The sequence below is a fragment of the Lissotriton helveticus genome, chromosome 7, assembly GCF_964261635.1.
Source record: "Lissotriton helveticus chromosome 7, aLisHel1.1, whole genome shotgun sequence".
NCBI classification, from domain to species: domain Eukaryota; kingdom Metazoa; phylum Chordata; class Amphibia; order Caudata; family Salamandridae; genus Lissotriton; species Lissotriton helveticus.
This window is the reverse complement of record NC_136068.1, coordinates 1,826,832,381-1,826,847,942: the sequence shown is the minus strand read 5'-3', so window position 1 is coordinate 1,826,847,942 and position 15,562 is coordinate 1,826,832,381.

Here is a 15,562-nt window from a genome sequence, read left to right as displayed (position 1 = left end):
CAGACCCGTAATGCCTTATGTTGCGTAATGCGCTGAATAGCCTGTCTTAATGCACGGCCACTCCCCATGTCGCACGTGTACTATTTAGCCTGTTGTTGCACATCTCTCTCTCTCTCTCTCTCTCTCTCTCTCTCTCTCTCTCTCTCTCTCTCTCTCTCTCTCTCTCTCTCGCTCTTCCGAACGACTAGCACCTAAATTGGCAAACCGCCACCCCTAGTGCACCACCAATTGGCCCCAAATACCACGAGCATTTGCTCAAAATTTATCCTAAATAAAAAATCACCCTGACGCCGTGTCACTACCTCTCCTTTCTGCTAAAAGAATTGATGAAACCGAGATTTGGCCATTAGGGAAAGGACAGGTAAGACAACTGAGGTTCCCTAATCTGACCCGAAATAAGGGAACTACATGTCAGCGGCTCCTGTGTTATAAAAAGATGCCTCAGATAACGCGACTTTCCCCGTCCCGAATTGTCGCAATACCCTAACAGTAAAGGTGATCGAAACATCCCCATCTTCCCAGAACACCCCCAATTTCGTATCAGCTGCCTCGGACGAGAGTTTTAAAACTGTCCCCCACCCCCGGTTGTAAGAGATGGGTCGATTTACGCCCTTACCACAGTCTTCTATGTCCCTTGTTGTTTTCCACAAGACCCCGGTTTTTTAATTAAGTAGGCAGGTTGTAAGAGGCTATGTAGGAACCAGAATGATGTTTACAAAGTTAAGATTAGACCGAAGTGAAGAAATCGTTGCAATGAACCCTGTTGAAAGTAAAATGTTTAGCTGAAAGGCAGGATGCATTGATAGAATGAAAAATGTTTAGCCTATGTTCATCTCTCAAAAAGATACCTATCAGACCATGGTGATAGCACATTGCGCTTTTTTTTGTTGATATAAAGCCCAGGAGAACGGTATAGCTTTGTAAGGCTCGTACTCGGAAGGTGGGTCTCCGTCAGAAGAACTGACATAACTGTAATGCAATAAAAGGTACCAGATCTCGTACCATGACCGGGCAGAAAACACCATTGTATTCTCATTTACCTGGAGCTGGGAGAGAAATAGACCTATGTGATTACCTTCCTCTGCCAATTCTCTAAAGACTGTCTTCTCAAACTCATTTAAGGGTACGACTGTCGGAGGAAAGAAGGACCGGATGTGGGAGCACGTGGCCTGACTACAGACTATGGAACATCTGCGACATTGGCCAAGGCGAGACCGCGACAGTAAGGAGCTGCAGGACGAGGCACTGTTTTCGACAGAATAAGAGGAAAGGGCTGACCTGATGCCCCTGCTCGATGTCCAATGTATGCCGAAAAGTCCCCGCTCTCTAAACTCGGTCATGAGCCCGCCTACCTGAAATTTTCCGCCCCCCTAGTCTGTTCCCGATCTGTCCCTGCTCCATCCCCCTTTTTCTCCGACCTACCCTAAAGGACTGCTCACACGCACATTTCTTCCATCTGAACCTTTTTGACAATCAACTCAACGGACACAGGGCGAAAAGGACCTTTTTGACCAGAAACGCGAGGAAAAGGTCGTGCCCTGCAACGCGGGACCTAGAATAGAGCTGGACCCTTAGCTCCACCGCCGGTGCTCCACAGCGCCAACAAAAGACGACAAAGAATGCTGAGAACTCATTAACTTCGAACATTGACACCCTCAATCATCGTTTTTGCTACGTCTCATTTCTCTCCCAGCCACCATTGTATTAATTATGCCCCAATCAAACATGAACAGAACTCACATATGTAATGACCTATCAATTTACATTCCAAACAACTATAAGTAGCCATGAAATGTACTCAATGCTCTCTCTCTACAGAATCATTTTTTGTCTGTTATTGCATTACTATGACTTTCCTGCAAACGAGTTTTTATCGATAGACCCGCCTCCTAAGATGAAAGATTTTAAATGTAATGTTTATAACTCCTTCACCTGGGTACCTACTTCTTTTCCTATGACCACCACAGTCGACATGAATTGGAAATAGGCCAGCAAGATGTCTTGGATATGTTAAAGGGAGGACTGTGGAAAATTTGTACGGTTTGGTAAACATTATCTGCGCCATCTTGCCTCTTCCCCTGATGCCACACTTTTTGTCGTGCGCACCCGCCATTTTAGGTGCCTCGATCAGAACAACCCTTTTTGCATGCCACTGACCCCCGGCATAGCCCTCCTCCCTCACAAAGCCCGCACTCTGACAAACCCTCCGCTCGCACATGCCTTGGGTCATAAACCCCACTTCAGCGCAGCTCTGCCTCAGAACCCCATCCTGTTCCCAGCGCGACACCTCCCTTCATTCCTTTCATGGTCCCGGGCCCTTTTGATACAAACCCCCTTTTCCTGTGTGCCCGTTTGTCTCCCTCGTTCCCAGGCCGACACCTAGCTCTGCCGATACTGTTTATTACCCCTCCCCGTACAGTAGAAAGCTTCCCTCATCAAAGGACCCCCGAGTTGATCAAAGCCCCCACCCTATGAGATCCGATCAAACCCCCACATTCCATGAATCGGCGGAATGTCCAGCTGCGCGGTAATCATCACTTGTTGTGACCGGGGTGAGGACTTCAACTGTAAATGTGTGTGGGAACGGGTATGAAGGGGAGATTCGGAGGATATCCCTCCGTACATCAAAGCATTGCCAAGGATGTGTTGTATGTAATAAAGCAATAAACTTGTGTATAAGAGGCCAGGCCTCAGAGATGCGGTTAGAGCACCTCAGAACGATACCTGCTGTTTGAACTGATGTGTTCTCCTCCGGAGAGAATAAACCTTGTTTCCTGCCTTCCCGTCTCCAGCGCCTGCCTCTTCATTGATTAATAATTCATGGGTTACAGAGGCGATACCGCCGGGCAAATATCGATTGTCCCTTGACCTTAGATTTATCACCAGCTGAGCCATAGCCTGGGCATGCTCTAACCTGAGCTTTTCTAAAGCCAGCTGGTGCTCCCTTTCTCTCCTCCTATCTTCCCACTCTTCTGGGGACAGGGAAAGGGATGAGGCGCTGCCTCCTGCGCTGGACCCAGCAAGGGACTCCCTATCTATGGGGTCTTCCCTCTCTACTGGCATCCAGGTACTGACATCTTCTCCCTCCTCTTCTGAATCTTCGGGGCTCCCCACAGACCCACCACCCTCCTGGATTGAGGCCCGGGCCCTTTCCTCACTGCGCTCAAGATCCCTTTGTACCTTACACCATTAGACCAGGTAGTTCCTAAGTTCGTACTTAGTATCTGACCCATCCACCCCTATGTCTCTCTCTCTCTACAGAACCCTTCCAACTCCTGCGTATTGTACCAAACTAGATCACTGAGATCAAAAACAAGCTCCATCTTGGCAGGACGTTCTAGAGACAAGATTACACAGGGAACCTAGGGGCCTGAGCTTAACATAGGAGTACACAATTCACAAAGGATTCAGCAAGCTCTCTACCCCAGAGAACTCGCACTCACTAGTCTAGTGCCACACACCATTCATCCACACACAACCCTCCCCTCGGACTGGTAAGGCAGTTTCTACCACCCCTGATTCCTTAACCTGACCACACGTGACACAGGTATCGACTCTGGGCGCAGGGCGGGGGACAAATGTACTGGACACAATTGCACAAAGATACCTTCAGGAGAAGAAAATAATGGAACTTCCAAAAAAACAATCCCCTAAAATGTGGTCATCTAAAATGCAGAGTTTTGTAGTGCGGCCAGTTGCCACTGTGGTACAACGCAAACACAAATCCTCATCCTCACCGCTTGCCGCCAATGTTAGAAATGGGATCCCTGGCTGGCCAGGGCTTGCGCCAAAGTCAGTCAGAGACCACCACTCCTAAGTCAGGGCAAGGGAGTTACACGCCAAGATAACCCCTGCTCACCCTCTAGGTAACGTGGCACGAGCAGCAAGGCTAAACTTGGAGGTGATGTGAGTTAAGTATTTGCGCATGCACCCCAGCAACAACACCCAGGCCCACCACAAAGGAAACTCCACACAAGGTTATATAAAAATAGCCTTTGTATTACACCAAAACACATTAGATAAAAACACACACTTTACACTGTGCCAAAAGGCATGGGCAGAATTTACAGGGGATATGTACAAGACAGGGCCACCTGGACCACTGTCAGGAATCAGCACTTTTAGAAGTAACACTTTTTAGAAATAGCACTTAGAACATAGAACATACAATGTACATCACTGTAGCACACAACCAGTAACTACTGGTAACCAGGACCTCACTAGCACCCCCTGCACTAGGAGAAAAACAACCACCTAAGTATCACAATACCTGTAGGGGTGTAAGCACATAACACATGATGCATAAACATACATTCAGCGGTGTAAGGAAGGAAAACACATGATGCATCAACAATACATTCAGAGGTGTAGCAAAAGAACACAATTGCGCAAAACTCACATAAGTCACCACCTGTGACTGTCCATAGGCCAACTGGCCTCTCTAGGGCTAGGACGCCCTGTGTCCCAAAGTCAGGGGCCTAAACGTGGCAGCTGCCCACGAAGTGCTAGGCCGCTGTGAAAACAATGGTGGGGATAACGCTGGAGCCTCGCAGGCTCTGAACAAACCAACTCTCCCCTTGGAGCCTCGCTGGGCTCTAGTAAACAAATGCCCCCTCGAGCCTCTCAGGCTCTTAACACAAAATGGCCCCCACCGTTGGAGTCCCCCTCCTGGGGACTCGAAATCTCATTAATGCCTCTGAACCTCTCGGGCTCAAATTAAGAATATGCCCGGTGTTGGAGTCCCCCCTCCGGGGACTCGAAGTGAGCAAACTGCCTGTTAGAAAGGCGATCCCGGGGGAGGCAGAAGATGTCTGACTGACCACCCCTAGGTCCACCTCTCCGTCGAGAAGCAGCCGAGCGTTATCGAGAGGCCTCCTGGGTGAGGGTCCTCTCCTAGGATCGTACAGCAGAGTAACCACAATACTACGAACGGACACCACACAAGAAGTTAAGTTCTCAAGCTTTATCAGGAATAAAGGTTGCTGATTCTCAGCGGTGTGTTCAGGCAGATCGAGGGATCTGTAGAGTCTCGTAAAAGAGACGGGGTAGCGGGACAGTCTCAATATGGGTGCGGAAAGAGATACCCTGCGCACAGCTCTCAATCCTCGAGCCGGGGGTTCCGAGAGGCCGAGCCGCGGCAGCGCCAGCAGGACTCGACAGGTGGTCGGTAACGGAGGGGAGGCCGCGGCAGCACCAGCAGGCTCTCAAGATGGTTCAGCACAGGGGGGCCGCGGCAGCGCCAGCAGGCTCTCAAGATGGTTCAGCAAAGGTAGAACGCGGCAGCGCCAGCAGGCTCCCAAGATGGTTCAGCAAAGGTGGGCCGCGGCAGCGCCAGCAGGCTCTCAGGGTATCTTCAGGTTACAGGAAAATGGGTTCTTCTGGTGTCGGCCATGACAGCGTCAGCAGGGCTTTCCAGTCCGGGATACAACTGGCGTCCTACTCCGGGGCTGGCCCAGATATAGGACTGAGGTCCTTTGATGTCCGGACCCTCGTGCCTGGGGGCCAGAGGGGCCGGGATGATGGTGTCCAGACACCCTGCAGGGGGGTGGAGCCAGCGCCCAGGGAGGCCGGACGGCGATCGACACCAGGCGTCCGGGGACGGCTGGAGGGCCATCAAAACTCCCCTTCCTCCGGGATTTGTCGAGTGGCCACTCGACCTCCTGGGTGGATCTTGGTGCCTCGATGTCGGGGCTTCGCTGGGGCCTGGGCCGGGGCCGAGGCTACGCGTTCGTGACGTGGTGGGCCCAAGATGGAGTTGGGCAAGGCCTCGTGTTCAGGACATGATGGGCCCCAGATGGAGCCAGGTCGGTGGTGGTGGCCCGGGATGGTAACCGGACCGGCAGTGTTGGGGCGTGCAGGGTCGGGCAGAAGGGGCTGCCCGAGGCTTGGTGGAGGGCTAATGTCGTTCGGGGCCCGCCATGCGGGAGGGGTAGGACCACGCCATGAGGCCGGGTCCAACACGTGTCCCCTCCAGCTGAAGGCAGGGGAGAGTCACCCATCTTCTTGGGGGTTCTCCTCGCCGAGGCGGAAGAATCGGGACAGGCCGTCAGCATTGGCGTGGTCGTTGCCGGGGCGATGCTCCACAGTGAAGTCCATCCCCTGCAGGGAGATGGACCATCGCAACAGTTTCGGGTTTTCTCCCCGCATCTGCATCAGCCACCGCAGGGGCCGGTGGTCGGTCTGGACCCGGAAGTGGGTGCCGAAGAGGTAGGGCCGGAGCTTCTTTAGGGCCCACACGACGGCGAAGGCTTCCCACTCGATGGTGCTCCACCGTTGTTCTCTGGCCAGCAGCCGCCGGCTGATGAAGGCCACGGGAAGGTCGGCTCCCTCAGGGTTTACTTGGGAGAGGACCGCCCCAATGCCGTGCTCCGAGGCGTCAGCTTGGACCACAAACCCTCGGCTGTAGTCAGGGGATTGGAGCACAGGGGCGGTGCACATAGTGGTCTTTAGTGTGTCAAAGGTGACCTGGCACTCGGGGGTCCAGCGCACCTTTTGGGGTAGCCTCTTGGATGTCAGTTCTGTGAGGGGCCCCACAATGCTTCCATAGTCCTTTATGAAGCGCCGATAATATCCTGTGAGCCCCAGGAAGGCTCGGACTGTGGTCTGGGTGACCGGGGGCTCCCAGGCCCGGATGGCGTCAATCTTCGGCTGGAGGGGAGCCACCTGGCCGCTCCCCACTTGGTGTCCCAGGTAGGTCACGGACCCTTGGCTTATCTGGCATTTGCTGGCCTTTATTGTCAGTCCGGCCCGTCAGAGGGCCAACAGGACCTCCCAGAGGTGGGTCCGGTGCTCATCCCAGTGGAGGCTGTACACCGCAATGTCGTCTAGATAGGCGGCGCTGAACTCCTCCAGTCCGGCCAGCACCCTATTCACGAGTCTCTGGAAGGTGGCCGGGGCGTTTTTCATGCCGAAGGGCATCACCTTGAAATGGTAGTGGCCATCAGGGGTCGAGAAGGCCGATCGCTCTTGTGCTCCGGGGTGAGGCCGATCTGCCAATACCCAGCCGTGAGGTCGAAGGTGCTGAGATACTTTGCGGCCCCCAGGCGATCGATAAGTTCATCCGCCCGGGGGATGGGATGGGCGTCGGTCCTGGTGACTGCATTCAGCCCCCGGTAGTCAACACAGAACCGGAGCTCCGGGGGTGTGCCGGGGCGGCGGCTTTAGGGACCAGGACAACGGGCCTGGCCCAGGGGCTGTCGGAGGGCTCGACTACCCCCAGAGCTAGCATCTTGGCCACTTCGGATTGAATGCAGGCCCGAACTCGGTCAGGCACTCGGAAAGCTCGGTGTCTTACAGGCGGGCTGTCTCCGGTGTCCACATCGTGGACACACCACCGGGTGACTCCAGGAGTGAGGGAAAAGAGATCTGCAAATTGCCCCAGCAGCTGTCGGCAGTCTTGGTGCTGTTCAGGGGTCAGGGTAGAGGAGAGCGTGACCCCTTCGATGGAGCCGTCTTTCTCGGTGGTGCTCAGTAGATCTGGTAGCGGGTCGGAGTCGTCTTCCGCTCCGTCGTCGGTCGCTAGCAGCAGACTTAGTTCAGTGCGGGCAAAGTGTGGCTTGAGCCGGTTAGCGTGTAGAACCCGGAGGGGGTTTCTGGGGGACTCCATGTCCACCAGATAGGTGACAGGGCTCTTACGCTCCACCACTTTGAAGGGCCCCGTCCATTTGTCCTGGAGGGCACAAGGTTCAACCGGGGACATGACCCAGACCTGCTGGCCCGGCTCGAATTCGATGGACGAGGCGTTCTGGTCATACCAGCGTTTCATCTCCTCCTGACTAGCCTCCAGGTTGGCCTCGGCAAGTTCCCGGAACTTCCGAGTCTGGTTGCGGAGTGTCAGGAGGTGCTGGTAAACATCGGGTGGAGCACCTCGGACAGCCGTCTCCCAGCCTTCCTTGACCAGGCTGAGGGGGCCTCAGACCGGGTGCCCATACAATAGTTCAAAGGGGCTGAACCCCAGGGACTTCTGGGGTACCTCGCGATATGCGAACAGGAGACAGGGCAGCAGGACATCCCATTTGCGTCGTAGCGGTTCCTCTAGACCCTTGATCATTCCTTTCATTGTTCGGTTAAACCGCTCCACAAGTCCATTTCCTTGGGGGTGATACGGGGTGGTGAACTTATATGTGACCCCGCACTGTTGCCACAGGGACCGCATATACTTGGATATAAAGTTTGTGCCCCGATCACTCACGACTTCTCGGGGGAAGCCGACTCTGGAGAAGATCCCCATTAGGGCTCGGCCTACTACTGGGGCCGTGATGGTTCGGAGGGGGATGGCTTCAGGATAGCGGGTGGCATGGTCCACCAGGACGATGATGAAGCGGTGCCCCTGAGAGGCGCGGGGGTCCAGGGGCCCCACGATGTCGATCCCTACTCGCTCGAAGGGGGTGGTGACCACGGGAAAAGGCTGGAGTGGAGCTTTGACTTTTCCCCCGCTCTTCCCGCTGGCCTGACAAGTCGGACAGGATCGGCAGTGATTATGCACGGCGTTACACATTTTCGGCCAGTAGAAATGGGTCACCGGGCGGCTGTAAGTTTTGTCCTGCCCCAGGTGCCCGGCGAGGAGCACGTCATGTGCCAAGTTCAGGAGGAAGTCTCTGAATCGGAGGGGGACGACCAGCACTCGGCTGGCCCCTAGCTCGGCAATCTTCTGCTCGCTGTAGAGGAGGTCGTGGTCCCAATAGACCCAGTGGGACCCCGAGGGGTCTCCAGCGGCTTGAGTGGCGGCTTGTTATCGGATTCCCTCGAGGGAGGGACAGGCTTTCTGTTCCTGCCGGAATTGTTCGCGGGTGGGGCCACCTTCTTGGCGCCACTGCGCTAGCTCTGGAAGGTGGCCGAGCTAGGTGAGGTCTTCGTGGCTGGGCCCCTGGGGGCCGGGTTCAGGGTCGGCGTCCTTGGGGACTGCGGCCGGTGGAGGTGCAGGCCACTCTGGTTCCTCGGTCGGGGTGTCCTCCGTTGGGGCGGAGGCTCGGGCGGACATGGAGCGGACACTCCAGGACAGACCCACTCGGGAAGGCCTAGCATCACTAGATGCTCTCTCCACTCGACGCCGGCCCAAGGGGAACTTTCCAGGTCGTTCCCGAGGAGGCAGTCCACGGGGGCATCATCCCGGACGGTCACCTTCAGCATACCCGACACTCCTCCCCATTCGAAGGGGATACGGGCCATCTGGCATAAACTCTCGGAGTTGTCCGCTGTCCGCACCGGGCACAGGACATTGGGGAGAATTTGTTCTGGGGTCACCAAGTGGCAGCGGACCGCCGTCACGCTGGCTCCAGTGTCCCGGAGGGCTTCGGCCGGCGTCCATTGATGGTGACCCATTGGCGGTATTTCTGTGTGTTGCTTGGGATCGGGTCTCGGGGGATCAGGTCTCGATCACCCAGGCATGCCAAGATCATAGCGGCGGACTCCCACTCGGCCTGTTCGGGGTCGTTGTCTTCTTCCTCGCCTCCTTCTGTACCCAGGATGGCGGCCGCGATCTGGCGGTTCGGGTGGCCGGTGGTGCCGGGTCGCTGGTTCATCGGGCAGAGGGGGTCATTCGCATAATGACCCGGTCGCTGGCATCGGTGGCACGTAACATTCGGGCGGGGCCCCGGTCTGGCTGGGGGAAACCCCCGTCGGCCCAGGGATGGCGAAGTGGAGGTAGGGGATGGACCCATGGGGGCGTCTCGGCCCCTGCTCTGGCCTTCTCCGCCACCTCGTGGTCGGTGGGTCCCCGGGGACCCCCGGCCGTAGTCTCCCATCGGGCTCCGTGGGACTCGGGTGCTCACCCATCTATCCGCCTCGACGGCGAGTTTTCGTGGCTCTGTCAGTTTGCTGTCGAGGATATGCTGCCGGAGTTCGATGAAGCAGTTGTTGGAAAGATGTTCCCATATAATGAGGTCGACCAACTGCTGGTAGGTGGTGACCTGGCTGCCTTTGATCCACCCCTCGAAGGCTCTGCTGTAAAAGTTCACGTACTCCACCCAAGTGGTACCGGGGATTTTTTTACAGTCTCGGAATCGCTGCCGGTACATTTCGGGGGTGAGTCCGTAGCGGGTGAGGAGAGCGGTTTTCATGTGTTCATATGAGGTCATCTCGGCATCGGGAAGCTCTAGCAGAGCGTCCCTCCCTTCGTTGACGAACTTCCCCCACAGGCCGGCGCCCCAGTCCTTGAGGGGTACTCGATGGGCGGTCATGGCCACTTCATAGGCTTTGAACCACTGTTGGATGTCGTCGTTCTTGTAGTACTCTTTGACGACATCCTTGGGTATGTGCACCTTCGTGTCCACCGGTGGGGGCGAGGTCTTGCCCCCGGCGGTGCTGGTCTCGTTTGTCTTGGCCTTGATTTCTAGTTCCTTTAAGCCGCGCTCATGCTCGAGCATGAGTCTCTTTTCCTCAAGGTCTCTTTGTCTTCGTTTCTCCTCCACGTCTCCTTCTAGCCGTAGTTGCTCGAGTGCTATCTTCCTTTCCGCCAGCTGCAGTTCTCCATCCAGCCGGAGTCGGGCGAGCTCCAATTCGTGGAGCCGGTTCCTCTCTCGTTCTCGGGCGTCTTCGTGTGGGCCCGTGCCTGGATTTGCGGGTCTCTCTCCCACTGGGATCGTGTCGGTCTCCGGGCTTCCGTTCGGACCCGGGTTGTCCTCGCTCTCGGGTGGTGTGTCACCGGCGTCCACCCATGCCTGTAGGGCCGATTTAAAGTCTTCCTTGGTGCTTAGGCCAGTGGTAGTGATGCCCAGGTCTATGCAGAATTGTTTTAATTCCTTGTGACTGTAGTCTTCCATTTTCTCTTTCTGGAATTCCGTAGTCGGTCTCGTTTCTTGCGTAGTCATGGTCGCGGTGTGTTTTTCCCGGTAGTGAGTGAATCACTCTCTGTACGATCTGCGTCGGCTCGGATCCCGTCGCTTGCCACCACTGTTAGAAAGGCGATCCCGGGTGAGGCAGAAGATGTCTAACTGACCACCCCTAGGTCCACCTCTCTGTCGAGAAGCAGCCGAGCGTTATCGAGAGGCCTCCTGGGTGAGGGTCCTCTCCTAGGATCATACAGCAGAGTAACCACAATACTACGAACGGACACCACACAAGAAGTTAAGTTCTCAAGCTTTATCAGGAATAAAGGTTGCTGATTCTCAGCGGTGTGTTCAGGCATATCGAGGGATCTGTAGAGTCTCGTAAAAGGGACGGGGTAGCGGGACAGTCTCAATATGGGTGCGGAAAGAGATACCCTGCGCACAGCTCTCAATCCTCGAGCCGGGGGTTCCGAGAGGCGGAGCCGCGGCAGCGCCAGCAGGACTCGACAGGTGGTCGGTAACAGAGGGGAGGCCGCGGCAGCGCCAGCAGGCTCTCAAGATGGTTCAGCACAGGGGGGCCGCGGCAGCGCCAGCAGGCTCTCAAGATGGTTCAGCAAAGGTAGGCCGCGGCAGCGCCAGCAGGCTCCCAAGATGGTTCAGCAAAGGTGGGCCGCGGCAGCGCCAGCAGGCTCTCAGGGTATCTTCAGGTTACAGGAAAATGGGTTCTTCTGGTGTCGGCCGTGACAGCGTCAGCAGGGCTTTCCAGTCCAGGATACAACTGGCGTCCTACTCCGGGGCTGGCCCAGATATAGGACTGGGGTCCTTTGATGTCCGGACCCTCGCGCCTGGGGGCCAGAGGGGCCGGGATGATGGTGTCCAGACACCCACCAGGGGGGTGGAGCCAGCGCCCAGGGAGGCCGGACGGCGATCGATACCAGGCGTCCGGGGACGGCTGGAGGGCCATCAAAACTCCCCTTCCTCCGGGATTTGTCGAGTGGCCACTCGACCTCCTGGGTGGATCTTGGTGCCTCCATGTCGGGGCTTCGCTGGGGCCTGGGCCGGGGCCGAGGCTACGCGTTCGTGACGTGGTGGGCCCAAGATGGAGTCGGGCAAGGCCTCGTGTTCAGGACATGATGGGCCCCAGATGGAGCCAGGTCGGTGGTGGTGGCCCGGGATGGTAACCGGACCGGAAGTGTTGGGGCGTGCAGGGTCGGGCAGAAGGGGCTGCCCGAGGCTTGGTGGAGGGCTGATGTCGTTCGGGGCCCGCCATGCAGGAGGGGTAGGACCACGCCATGAGGCCGGGTCCAACACTGCCCCATGGGTCATTGGAGCCCCGCTCGGGGACTCAAGAACAACTGGGCACTGGGGAGCCTCTCGGGCTCATGAATAAATGGGGGGGTTGGTGGAGTCCCTCTCGGGGGACTCGCTATCGTGACTTGCCCCCTGAGCCTCTCAGGCTCTGATTCCAAAGTGGGCACCTCGAGCCTTCTCTGGGCTCGCAATACACAAATTCGGGGTCGTTGGAGTCCCTCACGGGGGACTCAGAACAAAGGTGAATGCCCCACGAACCTCTCTGGGCTCGAACACTACTGGGCCTCTCTCAGGCCCGTGTACTGCAGGGGAGGGGCGGGCACCGGCAATGTGCCTCGACGCCCTCCTCCCTGAACTCGCTCTCCCGGCCCCACTCACCGGCTGTCTCGCTGGCGGGACGGTTCTCTCTTCCCGGGGCTCTCCCTTTGCTCGGGAGCATCGGGACCGTCAATGCAGTCGGCTTCCTGCTTCTTCGGGGGTGCAGCGCAACTTGAACTGCCCCCTAAGCCCCTCCGGGCTCTAAATTAACAATGGCCGCTGTTGGAGTCCCCCTCCTGGGGACTCGAAGCAAAATTGGGGCACCTAGAGCCTCTCTGGGGCCCTAAACAACCAAGGTAATGCGGGCTGGTCGGTGGGGCCTCAGAGCCCTTGCACAAGATGCGGGGCAATCGGCGGAGTCCCCCTCCTGGGGACTCAAAATGACAATGGCCCCCGGAGCCCTCTCAGGGCTCCACCAACAATTTCCCTCACTTTGGGGAGAGAGCACTGGGGGGGGGGCGGGCACCGGCAATGTGCCCCGACGCCCCCCTCTTCCACAAGTCACTCACCGGCTGTCTCGAGGCGGCTGGGGCTGCAGGACTTCCGCTCCTGACTTCGGACAGCGGGGGCCAGGGCTGTTAGTGGCGGCAGGCGGGGGAACCAGCACGCTTCCCCTCTGCTCCGGGCTTCCTCTCCTCGTGGGTCCCGGAGCCCGACCAGGCCCCGCCCACGTCTCCTCTCACCTTGCCTGGCTACCTGCCTCGGGTGTCCGCCAATGACAGCGCGGCCCCGAGCAGGGAGGCGGGCACTTCCGGGTCGCACTAGGCAGCGGCCCGGCAACGTTTCAAAAATACTCCGAGGCTGCGGCTGTGAACTCTGTGATCCCTCTAATTCAAATATAAGGCGAGGTGGGCACTCGCTCGGGCCAAAGACAGCGCAACGTCCCTGGCAGGGTGGGCACCTGCCAGGGGACGTTAAAATCTGCAAAAACTGGTCAAATTCCGGGTGGGCGCCCGCGAAGCACCAGGGAGGCGCTCTCAAGCGCTACAAGCCAAATAAAGCACTCTTAAGCGCTAGAAGCAAAACAAAGCGCTCCCAAGCGCTAGGGGGCAAGAACAGAGCTCCAGCAAAGTTCTGCAGGTGGGCAGGGGGGCAAGGCTGGGCCCAGAGCCAGCTCACTGGGTCTCCAGGCAGGGAGACAGTCCAAGTGGCGGTCCTCCTGGCCCCAGCAACAGCAGCAGCCCCCTCAGGCAGGATCCTGGCAGAGAACATTTTGTTAGGGGACACAGCCCCTTCTTATACTAGTAAATCCTTTGTCTGTAGGTGCAGGGTGGGGGGGAAACCAGTTGCAGCTGGTTTTGGAGCACCCTTGATGGCCCAACCACCCTTTTCATCCACTGGGGAGGCTAGGGTCGTTAGACGCACCACAGGGGGCGGAGCCAGAATTGTGTGGGGGAAACCCAGCCCCATCCAGGAACCAGGTGCACTCCTCCCCAGCCATCAGCATGCTGATCTCTCCACTCACTCCTGGGCAGACCCATCCAGACTTCCTGGAGCCAGGCTTACCAGCCAGCTCCAGCCAATCACGCTCCAGCACCCTCACTGCACACACACATCAATGTCTAGAAGTGGCACTTCCCCACTAGACACATTCATGCCGCATACATCATTTTGCAGCATTCAACCACACGAGTCCACACATACCAGACTCGAGCCTGTACACCCCACGCATCAGGAACTACCTGGGACACATACATTCCCCATGCATTCCTATGGGAGGGCAGCCCAACCTTACTCCACATGCACTCAGAGTGCGCACGCACTTTCCACTGGGACACAGTGAAATTGCGCAGAACCCAAAAATCACCATCACCAGGTCACCATTACAAGCAAAAAGTCTAGGGGTGAACCTGCCAGAAGGGCCAAGTCCAACACCTACCATGTAAACACTTATAAGCACAGTTGGGGGTCGCAATTTTCAATTGCATCTTACGGTTTCTTTTGTGTCATAGCTATAAGTACCCTGTTTTACCTACTCGTAAATAAAGTACCATCCTCCGTTAAAGTTCTAACTCTGACTGCGCATTCAGCTTATTCTATTTTATGTCATGGCATAATGGAGTCTCTAATCCTTACTATCTTAGAGTAAGCCTCGACCTATCCACCTCACTGCACATGGAGAGATAGGCACCTAAAGGGAGTAACCTTAGTTATTCAGTTGGTGTGCATTAGATTGTGATAAATAATAAATCACAGTGCCCACCACAGACACTTCCCAGTAGGCATGTTGAGCCAGCAACACAGCCTGGTTAAAATCGACTTCAGAAATGTCAACATTGCTGCACACCTCTGTGTAAGAAGTAGGTCTAGAATCATTGACCTATCAAATAATAAATTGCAGTGAGGCGTTTAGGATTTCGTAAATGATCTGCATGAAGAAAAAGTTCATGTAACATTATTCGCTTTGTTGCAACTCATTTCTAACATGATTTAATTTGTTGCTTGACAGTCCTAGGAAAGTAAGTTGGAGTTGATCATCTCTACTTCCAATCTTCATGCGAAGGGTTTTGCACGATTTAGAGTTTGTTCATCCTTTAATGCTCCTGTAGTTAGATGTAGACGGGGTAATGCTCTAATATATGCTGCCAGTGGTAAGGATTATTTTGGTGTGAGCCTAAACAAGCACATTTATTAACAGCTTCTCTCCTTCTGTGATTTGAGGAAGCTATACCATCTTTTCCAAGTGGATGCAGGCCTTCTACTTTGACGAGCGGGTTTTCAATGTTTGTTTGTTGATGCCAACACTTGTTAACCAGTTAGTCTGTTTTGGGATACCGTGGCTTGTAAATAGATGGCATGCATACACTTGTGTAGCCTTTTGGTGGCTGTGCTTTGTTGCCTTAGAGGCTCTACACTTCTAGTACTTGTGTTAACATGCGCACACTAGGAATTAATACTTGCCCTGGTCTAAACCTCTAAGTGCTTTGCATTTTCTACAGCTTATTTGTGGCTTCCACCAAGAAGTTGCATGATTTACGACTGTAAATTCACATTTCTAATTCTTAAAAGTGTACTTTCTATTCTGTCTGTAATGCAACTGGTGCACATGTAAAGCACTCTGATACCTTTGGGTCTAGTTCGCGCTTTATAAAACAGCAACAAAAGCAAGCATTTGCAATGCAATAGGTCTCACATTACTGAATGTTTGAGCTATTGGTGTTGCATTA